Source organism: Oncorhynchus clarkii, chromosome 17 (genome assembly GCF_045791955.1).
Source record: "Oncorhynchus clarkii lewisi isolate Uvic-CL-2024 chromosome 17, UVic_Ocla_1.0, whole genome shotgun sequence".
Lineage (NCBI taxonomy): Eukaryota > Metazoa > Chordata > Actinopteri > Salmoniformes > Salmonidae > Oncorhynchus > Oncorhynchus clarkii.
The window spans coordinates 67,287,624-67,309,980 of NC_092163.1; the positions used below are offsets into that span (position 1 = coordinate 67,287,624).

The 22,357-nt window shown below is 40.3% G+C and overlaps 1 protein-coding gene across 1 annotated transcript in view; it reads left to right on the forward strand.

Annotated features, from left to right (window-relative positions):
* LOC139371295 (contactin-4-like) overlaps positions 1-22,357 on the forward strand; it is a 227,907-nt gene that overhangs the window by 167,559 nt on the left and 37,991 nt on the right. The window lies entirely within an intron of this gene.

Below are 22,357 nucleotides of genomic sequence, written 5' to 3' on the forward strand. Positions count from 1 at the left end.
TGCATTCATTGTAGCTTGGGATTTTAACAAGGCTAATCTAAAAACAAGACTCCCTAAATTGTATCAGCATATCGATTGCGCAACCAGGGCTGGTAAAACCTTGGATCATTGCTATTCTAACTTCCGCGACGCATATAAGGCCCTCCCCCGCCCTCCTTTCGGAAAAGCTGACCACGACTCCATTTTGTTGCTCCCTGCCTACAGACAGAAACTAAAACAAGAAGCTCCCGCGCTCAGGTCTGTTCAACGCTGGTCCGACCAATCTGATTCCACGCTTCAAGACTGCTTCGGTCACGTGGACTGGGATATGTTCTGCATTGCGTCAAACAACAACGTTGACGAATATGCTGATTCGGTGAACGAGTTCATTAGAAAGTACATTGATGATGTCGTTCCCATAAAACATTCCCAAACCAGAAACTGACGGATTGATAACAAGGGCAAGGTGACCGGAAACATGACCGAATACAAACAGTGTAGCTATTCCCTCCGCAAGGCAATCAAACAAGCTAAGCGTCAGTATAGAGACAAAGTATAGTCACAATTCAATGGCTCAGACACGAGGTATGTGGCAGGGTCTACAGTCAATCACGGATTACAAAAAGAAAACCAGCCCCGTCACGGACCAGGATGTCTTGCTCCCAGGCAGACTAAATAACTTTTTTGCCCGCTTTGAGGACAATACAGTGCCACTGACACGGCCCGCAACCAAAACCTGCGGACTCTCCTTCACTGCAGCCGACGTGAGTAAAACATTTAAACGTGTTAACCCTCGCAAGGCTGCAGGCCCAGACGGCATCCCCAGCCGTGCCCTCAGAGCATGCGCAGACCAGCTGGCTGGTGTGTTTACGGACATATTCAATCAATCCTTATCCTAGTCTGCAACTGGGTACTGGACTTCCTGACGGGCCGCCCCCAGGTGGTGAGGGTAGGTAACAACATCTCCACCCCGCTGATTCTCAACACTGGGGCCCTACAAGGGTGCGTTCTGAGCCCTCTCCTGTACTCCCTGTTCACCCACGACTGCGTGGCCATGCACGCCTCCAACTCAATCATCAAGTTTGCGGACGACACTTCAGTGGTAGGCTTGATTACCAACAACGACGAGATGGCCTACAGGGAGGAGGTGAGGGCCCTCGGAGTGTGGTGTCAGGAAAATAACCTCACACTCAACTGGAGAGGGTAGTAAGTTTTAAGTTCCTCGGCGTACATATCACGGACAAACTGAATTGGTCCACCCACACAGACAGCGTCGTGAAGAAGGCGCACCAGCGCCTCTTCAACCTCAGGAGGCTGAAGAAATTTGGCTTATCACCAAAAGCACTCACAAACTTCTACAGATGCACAATCGAGAGCATCTTGTCGGGCTGTATCACCGCATGGTACGGCAACTGCTCCGCCCACAACCGTAAGGCTCTCCAGAGGGTAGTGAGGTCTGCACAACGCATCACTGGGGGCAAACTACCTGGCCTCCAGGACACCTACACCACCCGATGTCACAGGAAGGCCATAAAGATCATCAAGGACAACAACCACCCGAGCCACTGCCTGTTCACCCCGCTATCATCCAGAAAGCGAGGTCAGTACAGGTGCATTAAAGCGGGAACCGAGAGACTGAAAAACAGCTTCTATCTCAAGGCCATCAGACTGTTAAACAGCCACCACTAACATTGAGTGGCTGCTGCCAACACACTGACTCAACTCCAGCCACTTTAATAATGGGAATTGATGGACATTTATGTAAAATATATCACTAGCCACTTTAAACAATGCTAATTAATATAATGTTTACATACCCTACACTACTCATCTCATATGTATATGTATATACTGTACTCTATATCATCTACTGCATCTTTATGTAATACATGTATCACTAGCCACTTTAAACTATGCCACTTTTGTTTACATACCCTACATTACTCATCTCATATGTATATACTGTACTCGATACCATCTACTGCATCTTACCTATGCCGTTCTGTACCATCACTCATTCATATATCTTTATGTACATATTCTGTAGCCCTTTACACTTGTGTGTATAAGGTGGTAGTTTTGGAATTGTTAGGTTAGATTAGTTAGATAGTTAGTTAGCTAGATTACTTGTTGGTTATTACTGCATTGTCGGAACTAGAAGCACAAGCATTTCACTACACTCGCATTAACATCTGCTAACCATGTGTATGTGACAAATACATTTTATTGGATTTTGATTTGATTTAGAACATTTGTTCGGTTGTGGCAAATGTTCTCATAACACAGAAAAATGTCCAGTGGCGCCTACAGTATGAACAGAGAGACAATGTTTTTATAAAACATTCACCTTATGTTGCAAGAATGTTCTCAGAACACATTTCGTATTTTTAAAGGTTCCCAAAAGGCCTGGTGGGAACAAAAGATGACCTGTTCAGTTGTGCAGATGATTATAGAAGGATTATTTTGGGGTGCAAAAAACACATAACCTGATGTTACAAGAACGTTCCCAGAACACATTTATGCTCTTTAAATGTTCATAAAACATTTCTTTAGGTTCCCAAAACACAAAATTGTTCCAGTTGTGTTGACATTTAGAGAATGTTTGCATCAGGGTGCACAAAATGTTCCTTTGATGTTGCAAGAATGTTGACAGCACAGCCTTTCTGAGTTCTTTAAAGGTTCCCAGAACATTTAATTAGGTTGTGGTAACAGTGTGGTTACATTACAAGAGATTACAAGCACAAAATATGCTCAGTTGTGATGACATTCATACAATGATAAAGTTTGGTTGCACAGGACATTCCCTTAGACTAGGTGTTTTTGTCAACATTCAAAGTTCGTTAAAGGTTCCCAGAACATTTAATTAAGTTATGAAAATTGTCTGGAATGTTGCAAGAATATTCTTGTGATATTCACATATTGTACTTAAGAGGTTGCACCGAACATTCCCACAATTTTGCACAATGTTCCACAATTTCCCCTAAATTTTGTTTTTATTGCGTTCACAGCATATTTATTTTAAGTTTAACATCATATTCCATTGATGTTCAGACAATATAAATTATATCGTGTCTTGGAGGTCCATTTTGAAAATGTTAAAGGTCAGACACACCAGTAGGATTGTCAAACATTTGCCTGCCAACAGTACTTAGCACCTCTGAACAGAGTGTCGCCAGTCAATCTCTTTTGTGATCCCACAGCAAAGACCTTGATGTCATCAGCCACTCAGCCTTGTTAAAATACAAGAAGGTGGCAGTAACATTGTTTGGTAATGCATGTGTGTGTGTTTCTTTATGGCCTAGTCAATGTTGGCTAACTAGCTGCGCTAATGGTACTACTAGCCAGATGACCACAGCTAGATAACTAGCTAGCAAGATGAAAAGGAAAACATTTAATTCACTCTCCATAATCACATACAGCCCATAGATACTTTTTTTGCAAGCTGGCTAACATTACCTAAATGGTTAGCATCATTCGCTAGCTGTTGTACTAGCTAGGTAATGTAAATGTAAATACACGGCATTGACTCGTGGAAGCCAGCTACAGGCAGCTGTTTCATGGAAACAAATCCATTGTGATTGAAATATAATGTTATTAGCCACAGTGGCCAGATGGCCAGCTTGGTAAAGCATTTGTGTTGTGTGCCTTGTGTTGCACTTACCACCCTATTTGTTTCATATCAACTGTGACTGCCTTGATCAGTTAGCAAGCTAACGTTAGCTAGCTAGCTTACTAATAAGCTAGTGCACATTATCAAACCTAACAAAAACATCCTTCAAGCACAACTCATTAGAAAGATATAAAATATGTAAAGAATTGCTCTAGAAAAAAATATTTATTATGCAGCTTTATTGTTTTAGTTAGAACAATTGTGATGCAAAGGGTGGATTAGATCGGGAAAAGTGCCCTCTTTCTTCCATTTTCTTGTCACTCCTGTCGGCTCCCCCACTTGGAGGTTCATGCTCTCTGATTGACTCAAAGTCAAGTTGCCGAGCATTGTGTTCTACAGGTACGCACACCCTTTGTTCTAGCAAGAGAAGGAACGACCTCCTTCTGTGATAAGTACTGTACCCTATCGGCAGTCAGATTCTCGGGGGGGGTTTCATGCTTTATATTTAAGTTTGACCTAATGTTACTACAATACTCTCAGCATGCACATTTCTGGTTATTTAAAGCATATCAGAATATGTGCCTTTGGTATTCTTCTCCAGATGTATTAACAATTCTCATTTGAGGATTATATTGTAGACCCACTACAATATGATATAGACAAACCTTGCATTTCATTTCATTCAGAGGACATTTGAGTAGCAATTAATCATACAAACATCCATATTTTTCACACTTTATATGTTGACAATCTGCAATCTTCAGCCAACTCAGTAAGCCTCTGTGCCACCAGGGGACAGCTGGGGTATTACGCATTTGTTTCCAATCTATATAGATAGGGAAATAAATGGTTAATTAGGACTAGGGTTGCAGAATTCGGAAGATTCCCAGAATCAGGAGGCAATAAGCAGGAAATGCAAAATCCTCCAACCAGAATTTCTGGTAGGTAAACTAGTGTTTAGAGCATTGGACCAGTAACCGAAATGTCACCAGTTTGAGTCCACATGCATATAATACACACTTGTACATGTGTGAAATAGGACAAATATAAGCCACCACCAAATTTTTTATTATACTTGTAACACTGCATTTTATGATAAAAAAAATAAATAATTCATCACATGTTGAAAGACTTATGAAATGTTATTTAAGTTGGGTCGATATTTATACCTTTTAATTTAAATAAGTTGTATTCTTGTGTAATCACATGCTTCTTAAATATAGACTCATAATCTTCAAACTAAATATGAAACAATTTGACCCTTTCTCAATTTCAATCGAAACACATACAAATGCATGCAATACACATTCTGAAAAATTAAGATACATAGCATTTTAATAACTCAGAAACTGTGTTCTGTGTCCTGATTGACCATATTACCCTATGTACATAGACTTAAAAACTGCAATACCACAGCTGTACCCTTGTGGTGCAGAACGTTAATGATCTGGCTGAAGATTGCAGGTTCCAACCCCACGTGCAGATTGTTAATATTTATTTTGATTCATTTTTTACCTTTATTGAAGCATGAAGTCATGCTGAGATCAGTCTCTTTCGCAGAGAGGCCCTGCATGAACACACCAATAAACAACAATTACATAATACATATCTATATACACATAAGTTACACTATACATATCTATATACACATCAATTACACTATACATATCTATATACACATAAATTACATAATACATGAAAAGCAATCCATCAATCTACGAGACTTCAAGGAGGGCCAGCCCACATTCTGATACAATGTTCAATGGTGTGTCCTGAACCTATCGGCTGTAATAAAGTGCAAAGCGTTTTGATAAACTGTGTCCAATGGCTTCAATGCAGTGGCAGTCGATAACCGGAATGAATGTTGACTGAATTATTTGATTTCTGCTATTTAACGAAAGACAGGATCTGTTCCTATAGAAGAATACTATTTTAATTCTTAATTTCTTAACTAACTCATCAACATGCTTTTTAAAGTATATATTTTTTTTCTGCAGGGCATTAAAGTCAGACTGAAGCACTGACAGAGCCTGGCAGCACTGACAGAGCACTGACAGAGCCTGGTCAGCTGTGGGGGAAATAGCATATTTCTTTTTTTACAGATAAACCAATATTGTTCATGTAAATAGTGAAATGAACCAGACCAATAATCCATCCCTGTGGGACACCCTTTGTTATGTCCAGAAAACCTGATTTAACATCATCAGTAAATACACACTGTGTTTGGGTCATTTAGACCATAATTTAAAACCAAAGAAGTAGTGGAGATGGTGCTATGACGTGTTCTGAAACTTGACTGGTGTACATTTAGAATACATTCCGTAGTTAAATGTATTAAATGTATATAATCGGCTACAGAGTCCATTTTTCTAGCCATGGCCCAGACCTGATTTCTTATCATAACAAGATCTGAGATTATTTTTTACTCTAAGGCATTTAAAGGGAGCGTGTTTGTCTGCCCCAAAAAATATATATCTTTATATGGTTGTGTTTGTATGATTTAATTTTTGTTTAAATGTCCTATGAATTAAATTAAATGATTGTCTATATCACTTTTTTAGTGGGCCTACAATACAATCCTCATATGTGAATGAGCATTAAATATGGAGAGAAACATAGTGGGGGATGTATTCCAATCTGCATTATGCTTTAAGGAACTAGAAATGTGCATGCTGAAAATGTTGGGGTACTATTATGTAAACTTAAATACACAATTTTCTAAATGTTTTTGAAATGTTCTGTGGACCTCCAAGTCAAGGTAAAATGTATATTGTGTGAACCTCAATGGAATAGTATGTTAAACTGCTATGAAAACTGACTTGGAAATGGTGCTACATTGTGGGAATGTTATGCACAACCTCTTAAGTACAATATGTGAATATCACAAGAATATTCTTGCAACATCCCAGACAACTCTCAAAACGTAAATGTTCTGGGAACCTTTAAAGAACTTAGACCAGGTGTTCTGTAAACATTCTTACAACATTAAGGGAATATTCTGTTCAACCTAACTTAAACGCTGTATGAATATCATCACAACTGAGCATATTTTGTGCTTTGGGAACATATCTCTTGCAATGTACCCACACTGTTCCCACAACCTAATTTTATGTTCTGGGATTCTTTAAAGAACTCAAAGACTGTTCTGTCAACATTCTTGCACCATCAAAGCGATGTTTTGTGCACCCTGATAGAAACATTATCTGCATGTCAGCACAACTGGACAGTTTTTGTGTTTTTGTAAAATAGCTCTTGTCATATCCCCACAATGTTCCCACAACTTAACCTCTCTATGGTATGTGGGATGCTAGCGTCCCATCTGGCCAACATCCAGTGAGATTGCAGAGCGCCAAATTCAAATACAGAAATACTCATAAAAATTCAGAAAACATAACATATTTTACATAGGTTTAATGATGAACTTCTTGTTAATCCAACCACGGTGTCAGATTTATAAAATGCTTTTTGGAGAAAGCATACCTAGCCCAGAACATACCTAGTGAAGAACGTAACCTAGTTGACAAATTATTACAAACAGTAACCAGCCAAGCAGAAGCGTTACAAAACTCAGAAATAGAGATAAAATGAATCCCTTACCTTTGATCTTCATATGGTGGCAATCAGAAGACATTAATTTACTCAATAAATGTTCCTTTTGTTCGATAAAGTCTCTTTATATCCAAAAACCCCAGTTTTGTTCACGGGTTTGCTTCAGTAATCCACAGGCTCTAACGCAGTCAAAACAGGCAGACAAAAAAATCTAAATTGTATCCGTAAAGTTCAGAGAAACATGTCAAACAATGTTTATATTCAATGCTCAGGTTATTTTTAGCCTAAATGATCTATAATATTTCAACCGGACAATAACGTTGTCAATATAAAAGGTAAACAAGAAATGCACTCTCTCGGGATTGGGCATGAAAAAGCTCTTTGACACGTCAGGGTCCACTCATTCAGACTGGTCTTCCCTCATTTATATGAATACAAGCCTGAAACAATTTCTAAAGACTGATGACATCTAGTGGAAGGCATAGGAACTGCAAATTGAGTCCTAAGTCAATGGATACTGTAATGGCATTGAAGAGAGAACCACAAAACCAACAAAAAAAAAACTTCCTGAATGGATTCTTCTCAGGTTTTCTCCTGCCAAATCAGTTCTGTTATACCCACAGACACGATTTTAACAGTTTTGGAAACTTTAAAGTATTTTCTATCCAAATCTACCAGTGAAGAACGTAACCTAGTTGACAAATTATTACAAACAGTAACCAGCCAAGCAGAAGCGTTACAAAACTTAGAAATAGAGATAAAATGAATCCCTTACCTTTGATCTTCATATGGTGGCAATCAGAAGACATTAATTTACTCAATAAATGTTCCTTTTGTTCGATAAAGTCTCTTTATATCCAAAAACCCCAGTTTTGTTCACGGGTTTGCTTCAGTAATCCACAGGCTCTAACGCAGTCAAAACAGGCAGACAAAAAAATCTAAATTGTATCCGTAAAGTTCAGAGAAACATGTCAAACAATGTTTATATTCAATGCTCAGGTTATTTTTAGCCTAAATGATCTATAATATTTCAACCGGACAATAACGTTGTCAATATAAAAGGTAAACAAGAAATGCACTCTCTCGGGATTGGGCATGAAAAAGCTCTTTGACACGTCAGGGTCCACTCATTCAGACTGGTCTTCCCTCATTTATATGAATACAAGCCTGAAACAATTTCTAAAGACTGATGACATCTAGTGGAAGGCATAGGAACTGCAAATTGAGTCCTAAGTCAATGGATACTGTAATGGCATTGAAGAGAGAACCACAAAACCAACAAAAAAAATACTTCCTGAATGGATTCTTCTCAGGTTTTCTCCTGCCAAATCAGTTCTGTTATACCCACAGACACGATTTTAACAGTTTTGGAAACTTTAAAGTATTTTCTATCCAAATCTACCAGTTATATGCATATTATATCTTCTGGGCCCGAGTAGCAGGCGGTTTAATTTCGGCATGCTTTTCATCCAAAATTCTGAATGCTGCCCCCTACCCTAGAGAGGTTAAAGAAATGTTTTATGAACATAATAAAAAAAACATTTTCTGAAAACGATCTTGTAAGTGAAGGTGAATGTACACTAAATTAAATTGTTTAATCATCTGCACAACTGGACAGTTTACCTTTTGTGATGTCCCCACAATGTTATCATCAGAATGTTCCCAAAAACCAATAAAGCATTATGGGAACCTTTAAAGATCAGACATATGTTCTGGGAACGCTATTGCAACATCAGGCAAATATTTTATACAATAAAACATTGTATTTTCATCAGCACAACTGCACAGTTTTTGTGTTATGAGAACATTATACATTACACACTCTCTCTCTCCAATTTCAATTTAAGATTTAAGGGCTTTATTGGCATGGGAAACATATGTTTGATATAGATAATTAACAAAAGTGAAATAAGCAATAGAAAAATGAAGAGCAATAGAAATCTCTCTCTCTCTCTCAAACATTCACGACATATCACCATGTAATCGAGTGGACCACCACTGCCTTGCTTTGTCTGTCCCTGGTCAACTATACCATTTGCACAATTACTGCACTTGAGAATAATTAATAATCACATTGTTTTATCTAAATAAGGTGTGAGCAGAATGTGGTGGGACACTGGCTCAGGAGCATGCATAATCAAGGGGTGGGGGTTGAAAACCCCTTGTTGTTCAAAATTAATTGGCTTAATTGTGTTAGTGCTCCACTGTGGCTTTAGAGGGAGGGGAGCCAGTGTCACCAGCTGGGTAATCCATCTTCTTAGCAGCAACCCTTTTTTCTGCAGGAAACCAGCAGAGGTGGGTGTTGGGGGGGGGGGGGGGGGGGGGGTCTTATCTCTCCCAGACAACCCTGCAGGGACCCGGTTTAGATGACATCAGCTGGAACAAAGCAGCTGAGAACGCAGAGAAGGGTCTTGCCGATGAGTGTATAAGTGGGCCGTGTCAGGCAATGGACCGCTGTATAAAAATATCCCATTTCAATATGTCACCATTGGATTGGAAGAGAGAGAAAAAACATTTTTGGCCACTCACACCAGACCCACACAATCAACTGTCTCTGAATGAGTGGCCACCGTCTGCCTGCCTGCCTGCCCGCCCGCTGGATGTACTGGCATTCTGTTTTCCCCTTGTCTCTTCTCTCTGAATTAAAGGCAGTCTTTCAAAGGCCTGTTTGGAGTTATCTTATGCGACAGGGGCACTCGAACAAATACACTATATACTGTATACAAAAGTATGTGGACACCCCTTCAAATTAGTGGATTCGGGCTATTTCAGCCACACCTGTTGCTGACAGGTGTATAAAATTTTGCGCACAGCCATGCAATCTCCATAGACAAACATTTGCAGTACAGCTCAGTAACTTTCAACATGGCGCTGTCATTGGAGGCCAACCTTCCCAACATGTCAGCATGTCAAATTTCTGCCCTGCTAGAGCTGCCCCTGTCAACTGTAAGTGTTGTTATTGTGAAGTGGAAACATCTAGGAGCAACAACGGCTCAGCCGCAAAGTGGTAGGCCACAAAAGCTCACAGAATGGGGCCGCTGAGTGCTAAAGCGTGTAGTGCGTCCTGCAAATCAAATCCAACTTTATTTGTCACATGCGCCGAATACAACAGGTATTCCTTACCGTGAAATGCTACTTACAAGCCTTTAACCACCAATGCAGTTCAAGAAAGAGTTAAGAAAATATTTATCAAATTAACTAGAGTAGAAAATAATAAAAAGTAACACAATAAAATAACAATAACGATGCTATATACAGGGGGTACCAGTACCGACAGGTTAGTCGAGGTAATTTGTTCATGTAGGTAGGGTTAAAGTGACTATGCATAGATAACAAACAGCGAGTAGCAGCAGTGTAAAAACAAAGAGGGGTGGGGGTTGACAACGTAAATTGTCTGGGTGGCCATTTGATTAATTGTTCAACAGTCTTATGGCTTAGGGGTAGAAGCTGTTAACTTAAGGAGACTTTTTTTGTCATAGACTTGGCGCTTCGCTACCGCTTGCCGTGCGGTATCAGAGAGAACAGTCTATGACTTGGGTGACTGGAGTCTTGACAATTTTTGGGGCCTTCCTCTGACACCGAAAACCAGTGTTGTGTCGTCAGCAAACTTAATGATGGTGTTGGAGTCGTGTATGGCCACGCAGTCGTGGGTGAACAGGGAGTACAGGAGGGGACTGAGCACGCACCCCTAAGGGGCCCCAGTGTTGAGGATTAGCGTGGTAGACATGTTGTTGCCTACCCTTACCACGTGGGGGCGGCCCATCAGGAAGTCCAGGATTTTAAAATATATATAGATATATATTTTACCTTTATTTAACTAGGCAAGTCAGTTAAGAACAAATTCTTATTTTCAATGATGGCCTAGGAACAGTGGGTTTGTACCTTGTCAGCTCGGGGTTAGTCCAACACTCTAACCACTAGGCTACGCTGCCGCCCCAAAGGGTCCTTAGCTTAGTGATGAGCTTTGTGGGCATTCTGGTGTTGAACGCTGAGCTGTAGTCAATGAACAGCATTCTCACATAGGTGTTATTTTTGTCCAGGTGGGAAAGAGCAGTGTGATTGAGATTGTGTCACTTGTGGATCTATTTGGGCGGTATGAGAATTGGAGTGGGTATCTGGTATGATGCTGCTAATGTGAGCCATGACCAGCCTTTGAAAGCACTTCATGGCTACCGACGTGAGTGATATGGCCGGTAATCATTTAGGCAGGTTACCTTCGCTTCCTTGAGCACAGGGACTATGGTGGGAGGTATTGTAGTTATTGCAGACTCGGTCAGGGAGAGGTTGAAAATGTCAGTGAAGACACTTGCCAGTTGGTCCTCTACTGAGAGCACTATCACACAGTCGTTCGGAACAGCTGGTGCTCTCCTGCATGCTTCAGTGTTGCTTGACTTGAAGCGAGCATAAGAGGCGTTTAGCTCGTCTTGTAGGCTCGCTCACTACAACCCACTACAAAGTTCCAAACTGCCTCTGGAAGCAACGTCAGCACAATAACTGTTCATCAGAAGCTTCATGAAATGGGTTTTCATGACCGAGCAGCAGCACACAAGCCTAAGATCACCATGCTCAATGCCAAGCGTCGGCTGGAGTGGTGTAAAGCTTGCCGTCATTGGACTCTGTAGCATTGGAAATGCGTTCTCTGGAGTGATGAATCACGCTTCTGCATCTGGCAGTCCAACGGACTAATCTGGGTTTGGCGTAGGCCAGGAGAACGCTACCTGCCCCAATGCACAGTGCCAACTGTAATGAGGAATAATGGTCTGGGGATGTTTTTCATGGTTTAGGCTAGGCCCCTTAGTTCCAGTAAAGAGGAATCTTAAAGCTACAGGATACAATGCAATTCTAGATGATTCCAACTTTGTGCCAACAGTTTGTGGACTGATATGTGAGTGGACACTTCAGATGTTTTGGTGGTACAGATATACTGAACCAGCGTGCTTTGGTGTGCTCCGATGCTGTAACACATTGGCTTTGAACCACAGGGGTTTTATTGCCATGGTGAGATCTGTTCTGTGGCTCTGTATTAGTTTTGATGTTGTGTACGGAAGGAGGTTAGTGCCAGTTAAGAATAACACACGACAGGTTTATCAAATTAAGGAATAATGATACAGTAAATGAAGTTAACTTTCAAGGTCTTCTCTGCATGACATCTTCTTTTATAAATTAGCCTCACTTTAAATCTATTCTTATAACATTGACCTTTATTATACTGTATATAGCCCTTGGGCTTTTAAATAAAAGGCCAGATGTAATTATTCTACCTACCGACTGTATAGAACAAAGTCATATTGAATGCTCTGTTCACTTTAAAGAAGTGCGTTGTGATTCGTCTGTCTTAGGACTTGGTATGAGTTAGTTGTTTCCTCCCACTCTTACTTTGTCACGTAATTGATGGCTGTCAGGCTTTGATGTCTGGCTGGGGGTGTTTAACATACAATGGGCTCTACTTGCAAATATACTCCCTACATCCCTGTAGAATGGATAATGGGTTGAGTGGTGGAAGTAAGGCACAGCAGGAATTTCTGCATCAGGGTGTTGACTCCGTCGTATTGAGGGAGACAAGGACGGGAGTGAGATGGCCTCAGATGTAGCCATGCTTATGATATCTCTACCTACAAAAAAGGAGGACATGGAGATGGCTCTTGCATAAATGATGTCTGCCAGAGTGAACTCCAATTCACACACCCCATCTGCTATGCCAGACACATTCCAGAATGAATCAATGTCAGGAAGGAAACCAAACGTGGAACAAGTATCAGCACATTTTTATTAGCATCCGCTGAGGAAGCTTGCCATGCATTTACTTACATTGACTTAGTATCAACGATTCTGCACTCAGTCATTTCTCAGACATGATTAAGTGTCCTTGATTGATTCTAATTGAACATCTGCTTGGATAAAGTGGAGATCTGGAGCTCTGTGGAGGTGTCTGCACCACGCCATGTTCCGCGCAAAATATTGAAAGGTTCTGCAGCCAAGGAAATGTATCTCACTTTGAAGGGAGACACACCACTTGATAGGTTGTGTGGGCAGCTGATGGTGCTCATGCTCATTTAGTGTTAGCCTCCCTCTCCAGAGGCAGTCTGGTGTTGGCAGGGCTGGGAATGTCACATGAAGGGGAATGGCCCTCCCACCTGAGGACGAGAACAAGCCTAGGATTACCGCTCTGCCGGAGTACACACACAAGCACAAACAAACATGTTCAATTGCACACACACACACATGCATGGACACACTGACAGGAGCACATGCAAACACAGACACACACCCACAAATCTAACACACACATACTGTCCCCTGTACAGCCTTGATTTTCCCCTAAATTATGTTGTGGCTTTTATCACTGCTTAAATGTGTCTTAAATCATTTTAACAGCTGACCTTTGCTTGATCTATCAAGATGTACAGTGCTAGTGTGTAGAGGATTCATGTGTATTGATGATTTAATTTGCCAAAAAGTCAATTAATAAGACGCACATCAAATTGATCACGGATGATTTCATATTTACAGACTATTATAATGAGTATAAAAATCGATTAACTAGTTTTTATTAGCTTATCATGTTCATTGATGTCAGTGAAAGGTGTATGTATAAACATGAGGTGCACTCGCATACTTCAGTTATTTGATTTGACCCTTAATGATCAAGCTCTTTCTGATCATTTGCACTGGTTCAACCAACTATACCATATCTAGTTAGCGGAACTATTGTTCCCTTTCTTGTAAGGCTTGTAAAACAAGCTCAAGCAAAAATAGTTGATCGGCTTAACCCAAATAAATCTCGACCTGGAGCAAAAGTGAATTTAAAGATGTTTGCTGAGATTAGGTCAAAACCCTCTTTACCTGTCTACGTCCTATGTTCTCCTCTCTGGGATTATTTTTTTTATCTGGGAGAGACTGCTGCTGATATCATTTTTCAAAGAGAGAATCCGCCAGCACAGCACAAGTAATCCATCTTGGTTCCTCCGACAATTTCTTTGGAACACGTGTGTGAGTGCTCTTTAATTCCTGAAGGATACCTCAGCCAGCGCATGAGGAGGAGATGAATATCAGTGGAAGGAAATAAACTCTGAGGGCAATTTGTGATTAGAGGAAGGATCATGTAGCTGCAGCAGCACATCCACATGGCCCTCTGTGGACCAGACAGATATACACTCCTCTCCTTTCAATGCAATTACACACACAATCCCATCCTCTTCTCCTGTTCCACAGCCGGGAATTAAGACAATCTAAATCAGGAGATTTGATTAAGACAGCTACCTGTAATAAGCAGTGCACTCTGCACAGCGTTTAATTCCAACACACACTAATTCCTTAGAAAGTGTTTTTTTTTCCCAGTGTTTGCATTCAGATTGCATTGGTATAGTTTCATTATGAGGAGGGGGCTGATAACAAGTAAACAGACTTTATGCCCGGGGACAGTATGTGCTGCAGAAGAAAGTTTTTATTCTGTAGAGTTTGACTATAAAGTGTGTGATTTCCCATGCTTTTGGTATAAGGTATATGTTCTAGCTGGCATAGTTTAAAACAATTATTGTCAATGATTATACCAAAACATATAAAAGTATTATCTTAGAAAGGCCTATGAATTATGGAATGTTACTATAGCAGGCCTAGGTTGCATTAGCCATGAAAATGTGTTTGTCAGTTCCATGTGGAATCACTTGTCATGTCTCTTTTTATGTGAAGGTGGTGTCAGAGGGAGCGTTTGGCACTGCAGTGTATTTGTTTCACAAAGTAGCGATTATTGCTTCCTTTTCAAGCTAACACCACTGTCCCCTGGCTGTGTTTTCAGAAAGCTGTGTATTTCCATGGAAACCTTAATGCTACAGAGTACCCTGGAGACAAGGGTCAACCCAGTGAAAACTGAAATGAAATGTAATTTAACGTATAGCCTGCAACTCTCACTCTTTCTTTCTTCCTCCATTTTAATGTAACTGAAAAAATCAAAAGAACCCACTCAGTGCATTCTGCTAGTTGCAGGGTAAGTCATCTGTACTGTGTCAAGGGGAATGAGTCCTTACTTACTGTCAATCATACTTCTTCATTCTGTCAGACGTGTACACTCAGCTAGAGCTCTGTGTAACCCTGGCTCCAGATGCACTCCTCATACTGTTATTCTACTCTGATTGACGTAGGCAAAGGATCTCTATAGGGTAGGCCTTTTAACAGTGGCTTGAGGCACTTCCAAGCATTGTGTTTTATTCATGGCTGTTATTCTCAGCGTCACTCTTCATGACGTACTGCTCTGTTCATCACATCATTATTGTTGATAAGTAGTGCATTTGGTGAACAACAATTCCAACTTTCTTCTATTTAAGAAATGTGTAGGCTTTGAAGTTTGAGTGACGTTCTGTCACATTCTGACCTTGGTTCCTTTATTACGTCTTTGTATTAGTTTGGTCAGGGCGTGAGTTGGGGTGGGTAGTCTGTTCTTTTTTCTATGTTGTATTTCTGTGTTTGGCCTGGTGTGGTTCTCAATCAGAGGCAGCTGTCGATCGTTGTCTCTGATTAAGAATCATACTAAGGTAGCCTGTTTTCCCCATTTTGGTTGTGGGTGATTGTTTTCTGTGTCTGTGTTTTCCACACAGAACTGTTTGTTTTCAGTTTGTGTAGTGGTCAGTTTTGATTAAAAATATGACGAACACTTACCACGCTGCGTATTGGTCCGATCCTTCCTACTCCTCCACAGAAGAGGAGGACGAAAACCTGGACGAAATGTTCGAGTTCACTTTCTATCATAACATAAATTCCTGAATAATTTGGTAGAACTAATAATGCATGTGACAAGCTAAAAGGTATTGGGACAATCCTGCGTAAGTCAAACATCTATATCAATTACAGTGCTATTGGAGAATTGTCCCAGGTAAATGCCCAGGTGTCCCTATTTTAGCAACATCAGGCAATTGGTTTGTTGTCTAAGTGATAAAAAAAACACCTCATTGTCACATATTATTGTGGACTGTAATGCCTGTTAATCTTGGGGTTGACAACATGGGAAGCAGTGGTACGCACTACGGATTTGTCTTGATGGAACTGTGAAAATAGACTTCTCAGAACCTTCCCCATTCAGATGAACTACATAGTGCATTCTGCACCATACACTCCAACTGTGGTTTTGCTTTGTCAAATCTGTGCAGTTTGACTTGATTTAAGTGTCTGCCAAGGCCATTCCTCTCAAACACAGAGCTCTGTGGGGAACCTGGGGAGAGACACACTGTCCGTTTATCTTGGGATGTCAGACTTTTCCCTCCGTACACTTCAGAGTTGGGTCCAACCTTTTGTCCCGTTCAGAGGATAGGGTGACCTAGCCTTTGCCCCTGTAGACACCTCATCCGAGCCTTTCCTATTCTCCCCTGGAGCAGTGTTACTACCACTGACGCTTTGATACAATCATGATTACCAACACCACCTGCAGGTAGGTCAGCGTGGACCAGGACAAGCAACATTCTTTAATGCATATCTCTCCTTATCTGTAAACTAAATACAGGGTGCACACAGCTATAGTGGCAGACACAGTGAAACCCATGCCCTGAAATACTATTTAATGTGCCGGATGAATGGTGGATGAGGCTTGTGTTTGGAAATTGCATGGTGGTTGGACTAAACCAGATGGGGAGAAATGAGTATTAGAGGAGTGATTGTAGAGATGCAATACACACAGAGTGTAACGCACCTTAGCTGAGGTTCATTATTTTGTGAAGCCTTTTTTCACATGGCCTCATGACTGAGTAATTCTACTGATAGAATCTTAACCCCAATTTTTACAGTCCTGTTTTATTTACTCTGCTAATGAAGAGCACACAGAGACCATGCAGTCACCCGTTCAATCAGGGTCTGAGATGGCGAGGGTGTGTTTGTATATTTGTGAATGGTGGTGTTTACCAATGCTACCTTCATATATGCACCTATTAGGACATTCGGGTAAATCGTTGTATTTCTGTTATGCCAATATTGACATCATCAGCAATTCTAACTGTTTGTGTGCATCAAACCCAACATGAAACACTCTCTTCATTTCAGTGTAGTGCTGCCACCATCATTTTTAATCATTTCTGGTAAATGGTTTTGTCATGAAATCATCCAACACACATCTAGCATTCTAGCACTTCCTTTGCACAATACATCTGTGCTTTTCAGTAAAACATAAATTTTTTTACAGTACAGACAATTGTCCACATCAAATTGCTGTTTGTCTAAAATCAAAGACCAATGTCCTTGTGGCCGACTAGATGAAAAATCTGCCGGTGCCATTGAGCAAGGCACTTAACTGCCTCTGTAATTCGCTCTGGATAAGAGCGTCTGCTAAATGACACAAATGGAAATGTAAAATGTCCTTGAATTAGGAGGTAGTAAAAACAAAGCTTGTTTTACAAGTACTGTCAGCTGAAAGCTTCTGTCTCACGGACCGTAATTTAGTCTTCAGTCGTAGCCGTGATGTCTCAAAGAGAATGTCAGAAAATAAGTGTTGTTATTTTTACTTTGGACCATAGTTACAGTTTCCGGCAATTTGCAATAAACAGTAGTAGGAGCAATGGTTTCTCTGCGACTGATGTTATTTGTCTTTCATCTTCTTACAGGACATTAAAGATGAACACTGTCCAGTCTCTTTCCCTGTTACTTCCCCAATACAGGATTTTTGTTTGTATTGTTTTTATAACATGAGTAGTTTTGGGGGGGTTTTCCCATCTTGTTGGAAATAATTGTCTCTCTTCTTCGGAAAGGTTTATAACGGCAGCCATTAACTTTGTGTGAGGCTGAGATGAAAAGAGTAGCACTTGTGTTCATCTCACCTGTGAATTATTGATACATCCTCCTCCGCAGCATCCTCTCATTCAGGGAGGAAGGTGGGAAGGGAGGAAGGCTCTCCTGAGACCGTGGGCAGATCAGACAGACATGTTATCTAGAGGTTGATTCACGAGGGAGAGGAGGAGTACAACTGGAAGACTTCCCTTACTTGACTTGTAGTTTACCTCAGCTCCTCTAACACCAGCTTCAAAGCCAACTTCAAGGTCTACTAATAATGCCTTTCCCATTCATGTAATGTCAGTCAATGAGTCAGTCTGATAACAAGCCGTAAGGACACAGTGTACAGACATTTCAGTGTGTGACCGAGGAGAAAGTCCGTCAAGAGATGTATCTTGCAGTAAGAGAGGCATACTATGAGGCATAGTGTTTGTGTATAGTCCCACTTGTATTCTCTCTGCAGAGCGTCTCTCATAATATGCACTCGTCATATTATTGTCCCTTTGTCCCATGGGATACGGGGATTGTGGAAATATATAGAGCCAAGCACACAAATGCAGGTATTGAGTTATATGAGGCATTACTGTGAGCCATGTGCTGGAGATGTAGTCTTAAATCAGGTCGGAGCTTGATCTAGTTAAAACAATGTGTTGTTGCCCTATTTACTCAGTCTCTTTGTTTACCAGAACTATACCAACGTTGATGTGCACTACAATTGTTATTTTTCTTGACACAGCTATCCAAAGATCAGGGCATCTTCCTAGACCAGCCACTAAGACACTTCTAATTTTAGCAACCTCATTGTTCAGTTCTTACAACTGAACAATGAGGTGCTGTATGAATGAAATACATTGTATGGTAATGCTGTGACTGCTGCAGTACTTTCACTTTCGTCATGTGTATGTCCTTCTTCACCTATCCAATATAGAGCGGTATAGATCAGATAGTGATTCTCTCACTTGATTATAGTAAATTAACAAGATAGTGGGTCATTTAAAGTGCTTTGTCAGGTGAAGTAGTCAGGGTGAGTCAAACACATTCAGTCATTAAGATACGTATTATCTAAATTCAAAACAGGTTATTTTACTGTTTCTTGCCTTAACCTTTTTACTTTAAATAGGTTGAAACAAACATTTGAGTGTGGTGTTTATCAACACAAATTCAAAACATATTTCACCTCATGTAATCAGAGCATCTTAGAAAAGAGGCTTCACTCACTGAGCAATTTCCAGAGTTCTAACACATGACCTGCTATTACACAGAGCTGTGGATGACAGTTTGATTTACACTGTCTCTTATAAAACACAGCGGATCACAATGCAAAGACCACATACCATTTTTCTTGTCTGCTTTACAATAGGGGACTGTTTTTTTTATATATATATATATACAGTCTGCAGATTCAGCAGAGTTTCAGATATTTAGAATCCACCACAGTTTAATAAATTGGTCTTCCCATTTTTCCGACACTGCCCTGCTTCCAAGTTCACTATTTAATTTTTGTTGCCTCTTATTTAGGAAAATCTGGAGTTTGGTTAAGAATCATTAACCATTCGTAGTACCAGTGGCCATTGTGTAAAGGCCATAGAGATATGAAGTGATTGTTCAAATCAAATTTTATTGGTCACATACACATGGTTATCAGATGTTAATTCAAGTGTAGTGAAATGCTTGTGCTTCTAGTTCCGACAGTGCAGTAATATCTAACAAGTAATATAACAATTCCCCAACAACTACCTAATACACACAAATCTAAAGGGGTGAATGAGAATGTGTACATGTAAGTACATGATTGAGCGATGGCTGAGCGGCATAGACAAGGTGCAGTAGCCGGTATGAAATACAGTATATACATGTGATATGAGTAATGTAAGATATGTAAACATTATTAAAGTGGCATTATTTAAAGTGACATCGTTTAAAGTGACTAGTGTTGGCCAGTTCCTGGGTGTCTTCCGGTCATATGAAGTCATAAATCAGCTGTTTGAACACGTTGTCTCATTTTATCACTTATAAAAGAACAAAGCACAATTAGAAATGTTTGAGAACTTTCTCAGTCACCATAGTTACATTTCGATTGTCTTATTCGTAGTTTTGATCATTTCTTTGAGTGACACCTAGACATACAAGAAGACCAATAGTGGGAGTTTATTGATGATTGATTGATTGATTTGATTTAATTTATTGGTTAATTCAAAATAGTAGACTGCTCCAGCCGGAGAGAACAATTATGATATATTTAATGATTATATATTTACATTTAAATTGTGTTATTTCCAGTCAATGCATGATATAGATATTTACAGTTGAAGTCGAAAGTTTACATACACTTAGGGTGGAGTTATTAAAACTCATTTTTTAACCACTCCACAAATTTCTTGTTAACAAACTGTAGTTTTGGCAAGTGGGTTAGGACATCTACTTTGTGCATGACACAAGTAATTTTTCCAACATTTGTTTACAGACAATTGTTTACAGACAGATCATACCGCTCAGGAAGGAGACACATTCTGTGTCTTGGAGATTAACGTACTTTGGTGCGAAAAGTGCAAATCAATCCCAGATCAACAGCAAAGGACCTTGTGAAGATGTTGAAGGAAACGGGTACAAAGTATCTATATCCACAGTAAAACAAGTCCTATATGGACATAACCTGAAAGTCCGCTCAGCAAGAACCCACTGCCTCAAAACCGCCATAATAAAGCCAGACTACGGTTTGCAACTGCACATGGGGACAAAGATGAAACAAAAATATAACTTTTTGGCCATAATGACCATTGTTATGTTTGGAGGAAAAAGAGGGAGACTTGCAAGCTGAAGAACACCATCCCGACCGTGAAGCACGGGGGTGGCAGCATCATGTGGGGGTGCTTTGCTGCAGGAGGGACTGGTACACTTTACAAAATAGATGGCATCTTGAGGAAGGAAAATTATGTGAATATATTGAAGCATTATCTCAAGACATCAGTCAGGAAGTTGAAGCTTGGTCGAAAACGGGTCTTCCAAATGGACAATGACCCCAAGCATACTTCCAAAGTTGTGGCAAAATAGCTTAAGGACAAAGTCAAGGTATTGGAGTGGCCATCACAAAGCCCTGACCTCAATCCTGTAGAAAATGTGTGGGCAGAACTGAAAAAGCGTGTGCGAGCAAGGAGGCCTACAAACCTGACTCAGTTGCACCAGTTCTGTCAGGAGGAATGGGCCAAAATTCACCCAACTTATTGTGGGAAGCTTATGTAAAGGCTGCCCGAAATGTTTGACCCAAGTTAAACAATTTAAAGGCAATGCTACCAAATACTATTTCAGTGTATGTAAACTTCTCACCCATTTGGAATGTGATGAAAGAAATAAAAGATGATATAAATGCCCCCCAGCCATAAGAAGTTATTATGAGTCTGGAAGGATAGTTTACAGAGCAAGGAGGCCTACAAACCTGACTCATTTACACCAGCTCTGTCAGGAGGAATGGGCGAAGATTCACCCAACTTATTGTTGTTAACCTGTTGCGACGAGCAAACCCGTATCCGGGAGCGTAATTATAGCCTCAAGCTCATTAGCATAACGCAACGTTAACTATTCATGAAAATCGCAAATGAAATGAAATAAATATATTAGCTCACAAGCTTAGCCTTTTGTTAACAACACTGTCATCTCAGATTTTCAAAAAATGCTTTTCAACCATAGCTACACAAGCATTTGTGTAAGACTATTGATAGCTAGCATAACATTAAGCCTAGCATTCAGCAGGCAACATTTTCACAAAAACAAGAAAAGCATTCAAATAAAATCATTTACCTTTGAAGAACTTCGGATGTTTTCAATGAGGAGACTCTCAGTTAGATAGCAAATGTTCAGTTTTTCCAAAAATATTATTTGTGTAGGAGAAATCGCTCCGTTTTGTTCATCACGTTTGGCTGAGAAAAAAATCAGAAAATTCAGTCATTACAATGGCGAACTTTTTTCCAAATGAACTCCATAATATCGACAGAAACAAGGCAAACGTTGTTTAGAATCAATCCTCAAGGTGTTTTCACATGTCTATTCGATGATAAATCACTCGAGGCAGTTTGGTTTCTCCTCTGAACCAAATTGAAAAATGCACGCACCTGGAGATTACGCAATAGTTTCGACGGAGGACACCGAGCGGACACCTGGTAAATGTAGTCTCTTATGGTCAATTTTCCAATGATATGCCTACAAATACGTCACAATGCTGCAGACACCTTGGGGAAACGACAAAAAGTGTAGGCTCATTCCTTGCGCATTCACAGCCATATAAGGAGACATTGGAACACAGCGCCTCCAAAATCTGGGGCATTTCCTGTTTGAAATGTAATCTTGGTTTCGCCTGTAGCATCAGTTCTGTGGTACTCACAGATAATATCTTTGCAGTTTTGGAAACGTCAGAGTGTTTTCTTTCCAAAGCTGTCAATGATATGCATATATGCATCTTTTCGTGACAAAATATCTTGT